Source organism: Rhagoletis pomonella, unplaced genomic scaffold, assembly GCF_013731165.1.
Source record: "Rhagoletis pomonella isolate Grant_MI unplaced genomic scaffold, Rhpom_1.0 Rhpom_scaffold_01209, whole genome shotgun sequence".
Classification (NCBI taxonomy): domain Eukaryota; kingdom Metazoa; phylum Arthropoda; class Insecta; order Diptera; family Tephritidae; genus Rhagoletis; species Rhagoletis pomonella.
In genome coordinates this window covers 29,817-36,260 of record NW_023459763.1, presented here as the reverse complement: position 1 = coordinate 36,260, position 6,444 = coordinate 29,817, and positions in this window count along the sequence as shown.

Sequence of the window (6,444 nt, the reverse complement as noted above, 5' to 3'; positions counted from 1 at the left end):
ATTCGCGGCATAGCATGAAAAATTAATGATGAAGGCTAAAGCTAATTTGTCAGTCGCGTAAAATCGGTCAAGACATGCGCATCAAAGGCATTGCCAAGACATGGATTTCCATTAATTTTGTATAATATATGTATGTAGTACATGAGTTTTCTAACATGAATGCAATGTTTGCATCTATCTTCTCAGTTTATATGAAAAAATATATATGAATGACGTTCCAGTAAAATTCAAGCTGATTCATGAGCTAATTGGTATACTAATCACGCGATCAGCTGTTCATATCTATATATTTCGTTCGAGAAAAGCTAACTACTTTTACGGGGCGATGGTCGCAAAAAAATCAGACCTGAATACCAATGCATTACAAGTCAACTAACTTGTAACTAACTACTTTTGGACATAAAACATGAATAAAAAAGCATTTTGTTATTTCTTTTATTCTTTACATTTTTACTTATTTAATTTATATTCAAAATTGCATATTTGTTCATTTGTTTACATATTCTGCGTGGTCCTATATATGTATTTAAATTCACTCAGACATAACATCAAAATGATAATATATAAGGCACGTTGAAAAAGTAGTATCAGTAGAGCAGCTGATTTTTATTTTTTTTTTTAATTATTTTGTCTCGAAAATATCAAATATTTTTAATTTCTTCGCACAAAAATTCTAAATTGTTAAATTCTATTTACATGTGAAACCTTACAAAACAAGCGATTGAATAACAGGCTTTGGAACTTTTGCCCAACTCAGCAGCCGCTGATTACTGGGTTTTGCAAAGGATGGATAGATAAATGCTTCGAAAAGCAAACAAATTTACTAAGAAAAAAAGTTGCAACAATTTTTATTTTATCCAATCTCAATGAATTATTATTTTTTTATTTTTTTTTTATCTCGCACGCTTTGATTTAGAAGTAAAAAATCAGCTGTTTTTGACATATTCGCTACCAGAAGCAACAACAAAATACACGCAAATGCTGTAATGCTACTACCTGTTTGATATGCCTTAAAATAAAATAATAAAAATTCGAAATATAAAATTTCGAACTTCATTTTATTTATTCTGAATTCGAAAAAGTATATGTATGAGGATTTTTAAAGAGAAACTTTTAAGGAAAAAACTCTCAACTCTGTTTAAGTAAGTTTTGTCATAGCCAATTAAAAGTGAGGTATTTATGGACTTTCTTTATTTTTAACAATTGATAATTTTTCACTGCCGGGTTTGTTTATGCTGTAGCAAAGTTGTGGGCGGCTATAAAAATACCGCATTATAAAATTCACAACAAAAAAAACCCTACCATAAAAAGAGTAATAACAATAACAAGTGTCTATAAATATACCATATAAAAAACAACACAAATTTCGTCTTTTTAATGAATGTGTTTTTTCCTCTTCAAAAAATGTGTGTGTTTCTTTGCGTTGACCGGCAATGTTTTATTGCCAAATGAGTTTCTGTTTACTTAAACATTAAACAGATGTTTTTAAAATGCATGATCGAATGTTATTGTTTGAATATACATACGTACACCTGATCCCCGGTTTACAAGGTTAGTCAGCGATTAGTTAGCGTCAAATGAGAAAATTGCGTTAAAGAAGAGTTAAGTAAGATAATTCGGAATTATTTTGGGACATAACTGCAGTTGGTATGAATTAAGACCTAAAGCTTATTCTTAAATTTAATGCGGATCAGGGGCATTTTCGATGACAACACTCGCCAATACACTGAAAAAGTAGAACGCAGAAAGCACGCAACACTAGCCTGCACATCTACTTCGTCGTCGGTAATGCAGACACCTTACTGAATCAGATAGGAATCCAATTGAAATTGAATCAGGACTTATTTGAGTAAAATTACATTAAAAAAATGTAAGCAGAATATGAAGGATCTAAAAAAAATATTTTAACCCACGACCTCCCGGCTCGCTTAATGCGCAATACTGCTTTTTTGCTGCTAATTTTGATCAGATCAACTGCGCCTCAGTATTGATGCTGCAATCTTTTTATGGTATTACTTTGCATCCGAACTCCCCAACTCCTACTATTTTACTATACTATACTATACAGGTAAACCAGCCCAGAACAAAACATATGGCGTCTATGAAATCTTTTCATTATTTTGAAATACCCTTTATAATTTTTTCACAATTACGAAAATATTTTAATTGTTTCATCGGGCTTTTGATAGCACTTTTGGCGAACATATTTTTCAAAATGAACAAAAGAGTTGAGAGAGTAGGTAATTGGGAGATGTTGAAAGAGCCGCATAAAAAAAGGCCGCGTAAAACGAAGATCAGGTGTATTTCGAAGAAACTATTCTTCTTATTAGTTCCAGAACTGTTTGTCGGTTTGTACTGAGAACAAAAACTTTCGTCATTTAGCTCTCGCCGTTTGAAGTGTACACAAAATGCAGAAAAGTTCTCTTGCGCTTGTTTTTTTTTTTTTGTTTTTTTGTTCCAAGGGGTGAGAGTCAGCGTTGCCGTTTCGCTATTTTTTTTCTTTATTTATCATATAACGCACGCCGGCAGTTTACTGTCAAAAATTTCTTATGCACATACTACTTGTATGGGACCAACCGAAATTGAACGGCGTGCATAAAAAGCTAACCCAAATTCCAAGATTTGTGCTCATTTGACATTTTGGCGCGACTACGAATTCAAATTTCGCTCAACAAAGTTCTATAAATTTGACAGAAGTGAAACTCTGAGAAATCACCCACGCAAATTGACTTCGGTTAAACAAATGTGAAAAACTTGCGTGCGTGCGTAGAAAAACTCACACTGGTAATATTAGGTTGAGCTGTAAAAGCGTCAGTTCATCAGATTGGCAGTTAACCTCAATTTCTCTGTATACTGCCACCCATATGATTAGAGTTCTATGGGTGTTTGTGTCCTTTTGGTCTTCGCCACTACTCAGCTGGTATTATATCGGCTTCAGAGACTTTGCTATTTTTAAGTCGCTGTCTTGAAGTTCTCTATCATCGTCGCTCTACAATGGTCTGAGTTCTTCTTTGTCAAACTCGTCACTGCGCCTCATGTAGGTCCATTGCAATTGCAGATTTTCAGCGCCTAACCTACGTTCTCCAATGCCTAGAAGTGTATGCGTTCCTTGGCTGAAGCAAGGTAGTTATACGATCTCCATAAATGGAACGCAAGTCAACCATGCTTTCCTTTTCATCTAGTTATTGTTATGCAGTTGTTGCATCAAGGTGAGCTGATGTTGCGCTTTACCAATATTTAAGAGCAGCCTAGCCTGCTATTTCCACGGCTGCCGAATCCTGTCATCTAATAAGCGATGTTGAATATATATTTGTATGTAACTAGGACAATTTTGAGCGAACGTATCCTGAAATTTTTATGACTACAAAATAGCGTTCATTAGCTATAGTACTCGTATAAGCGTGTGCTATTGAAATTGAACAAAAATTTGCTCTATACCCCAACAGAAAACACTTCTTTAAATTATGTGCATGCTTAATACATTCAAAGTTACCGCAAAAATTATGTTTATGGTTGCAATAATAAGAACTTTTAAATATCACTTTCGAAAATTATAGCATTCTTAATCATTGCGAAGGATTTAAAAGCCATTAAAGTGTAAACCAATGAACAGAAGTAATAAATAAAGTCATATGATGGGCACGCTATTGCAGCAATATGCTATTACATATGTATATACATTAGACTGCATCACCAAAAAAAAAATTGCGATTTTTTCGCCGGGTTTACAAAATCTATTATATTATAAGACGTCCAGCAAAATATTTCGGAAAAATATTTAGATTTAAGCGAGCTGGACCGATTTGAAAATACCTCCAAAAATTTCCGTTTTTTATATATAAAAAAAAAATAGTTTCTTAAAGAACTTTTTGAAAAAAGTCCCCTCAGATGGCAAAACAGATTAAGCTTAAAAAATCTGCATATAAGTATTAAAAAAAATTTTACAACGGAATCGTAATAATGAGATTGTTGATGCTGTTTTTATTACGTTTTTCTAAGATTGATTTACGAAAAACTTAAATAACTGGGCCAAAACTATTCTGATTTAGACTTATGGGATCCCGGTTGAAAGGTATTTTCTCACTATTTTTACTTATGTGCAAAAAAAGTCATTCGCGTCCCAATTTTTATTTTTAAACCTCATAAATCTAAATCAGGAGAGTTTAGGTTCAGTTATTCAAATTTTTCTTATACCAATTTTTGAAAAAAGTTAAAAACAGCATCGAAAATCTCATTAATAGATTCCGTTCAAAATTTTTTTTAAATTTTTTAAAAATATTTTTATGCAAATTTTTTAAGCCTAACCTGTTTTGTCATTTGAGGGGATTTTTTCAAAAACCATCTTTAAGAAACTATTTTTATTCATAAAAAAATCCATTTTTGGAGGTATTTTCAAATCGGTCCAGCTCACGTAAATCTTAATATTTATAATGCCAATGGAAAAACATTACCGATTTTGTTTTTTTATGGGGAGTGATGCAATCTAATATACATATGTCTTGCCGAAAACTGAGAAACTGCAACTGCAAATGACGTGGTTATTTATGTACTTACGCCATCCAATTGCTGTACTAAAGATTTCGCTTTTATCATATTTTTGTCTTAAATCAACTTAATTTAGATTCAATTAAAATCATTAAAATGTACCATTGCACTCGAGGCAGCCAGCAATAATTTGCGATTTATTTTTAAATGAACGTAATTTATATGCTAAGAAAAAATTTATAAAAATAAAAAAAATTATAAAACTAATATTTTATGCCAATGAGTATAATAGGTACCTGGACGAGTGTAAGCACGACTGTAAGAATGTTTGTCAATACATTATATAAATTTTGTATCTAATATTTTGTGTATAATGCATAGATTTAATGGCGTTTTCGTTTCTACAAAAAACAAATTGCCTTCTCATTGCCCTCTTCTTAGTATTTGTGCGTAGAGGGCAAAGAGAAGGCAACATTTTTTTGGTAGAAACGAAAACGCCATAAGTCAATTACAATGTGCTTATATAGGAAAATTAAAAATTTACAAACTAAAATAGCGTTAAATTTTAATGACAGTTCAAGTCAGCAACAATACCGAATGGACAGTGGCAGCTGCATTGCGCTCAAATTCATTAATTATTTCGGTGCAGTTTCAAAAGTAAGCCACAAGCAGCAAAAACAAAAACCAATACAAATATTCCTTTCAACGCAGCATTTAAAATAAGCATCTTCTATGGACTTAAATACAAAAATTTATACATTAGGCATATGAGTTTTTTCTTTAATTGTATACTCGTACCTTTTGGTACACAACAAATTTGTACTGAGCCAAAAATTATGAAAGCTTTTGATAAGATTTAATATTTCGCCGAAAATGAAAAAAAGTTAAATTTTTCAAATGAATAACAACTAAAGTAGTATGAACTGAAGTAGACAAAGCGCAAAATTAATTGTTCAGAAAGGTGGCAAATTTTTGGAATTTTTCAAAAATGTTAATATATTTTAGAATTCTAAAAATTGTCTAGGTTTTATATGCCAGTGCCATGAACATAATAATTTTTCGACAATTTGTGATGTTTCACATCTACATTTTACGATGGATTTCAGAATAAATAAAATTCTCAAAATTTTGGAAAATATAAAAATTTCTAAAATCTCAACAGTTTTGTACATTTCAAAATGTTCTCATTTTACCAAAATTTCTAGAACCTCTCAGATGCCGATAGTTTTTAAAATTTTGGAAATTATCCTAAAAATAAGAAATCTCAAGAAATTTAATAATTTCATAAAATTAAAAATTTTCGAAGTTTTGTTATTTTCTAAACCTGCGAAAATATTCAAACTTGCTGTGACTTTCAACTAAGTAAAATAGTACAAATTCGAAAATACCACAAAAAAAAGTAAAAGTTTAAAATTAAGTAATTTGAATTTCACCACTAAAATATTGGAGTTTTCGTATTTCTGAAAACTACCGTTACATGGGAGGTAGGCGTGGATATTGCACATTTTCAATACCATCCGTCCTACACTGAAAAATTTTTAAATTTTTACTCGAGTTATCATGTGCATAGAGGGACAGACAGTCACCGCTTAATCGATATCTTTTTTTTCATTCTGATCATTATTTGTCTATATCTGTCTCGAATCGTTTTGCCTGTTACAAACAACCGTTATGTGAACAAAGTTATAATACCCGTGTGCGCAAGTGCGCTCGGGTATAAAAAAGTCATATGCCTAATGTGCATATGCATTTGTGGTATATTAAATTAACTAATTCGCAAAAATGTTTTTAAAAACGAAATAAAAATAAACCATAAACTCATGTAGCGAGTTGAGTGCCTATATAATTTCTATGAAATGTCAGACATACATATATACATATATATATATATACATATAGCTAAATTTATATGCAAACATTTATCAATGTTCTTAAATACATAGGTGCGAAAACGATGGA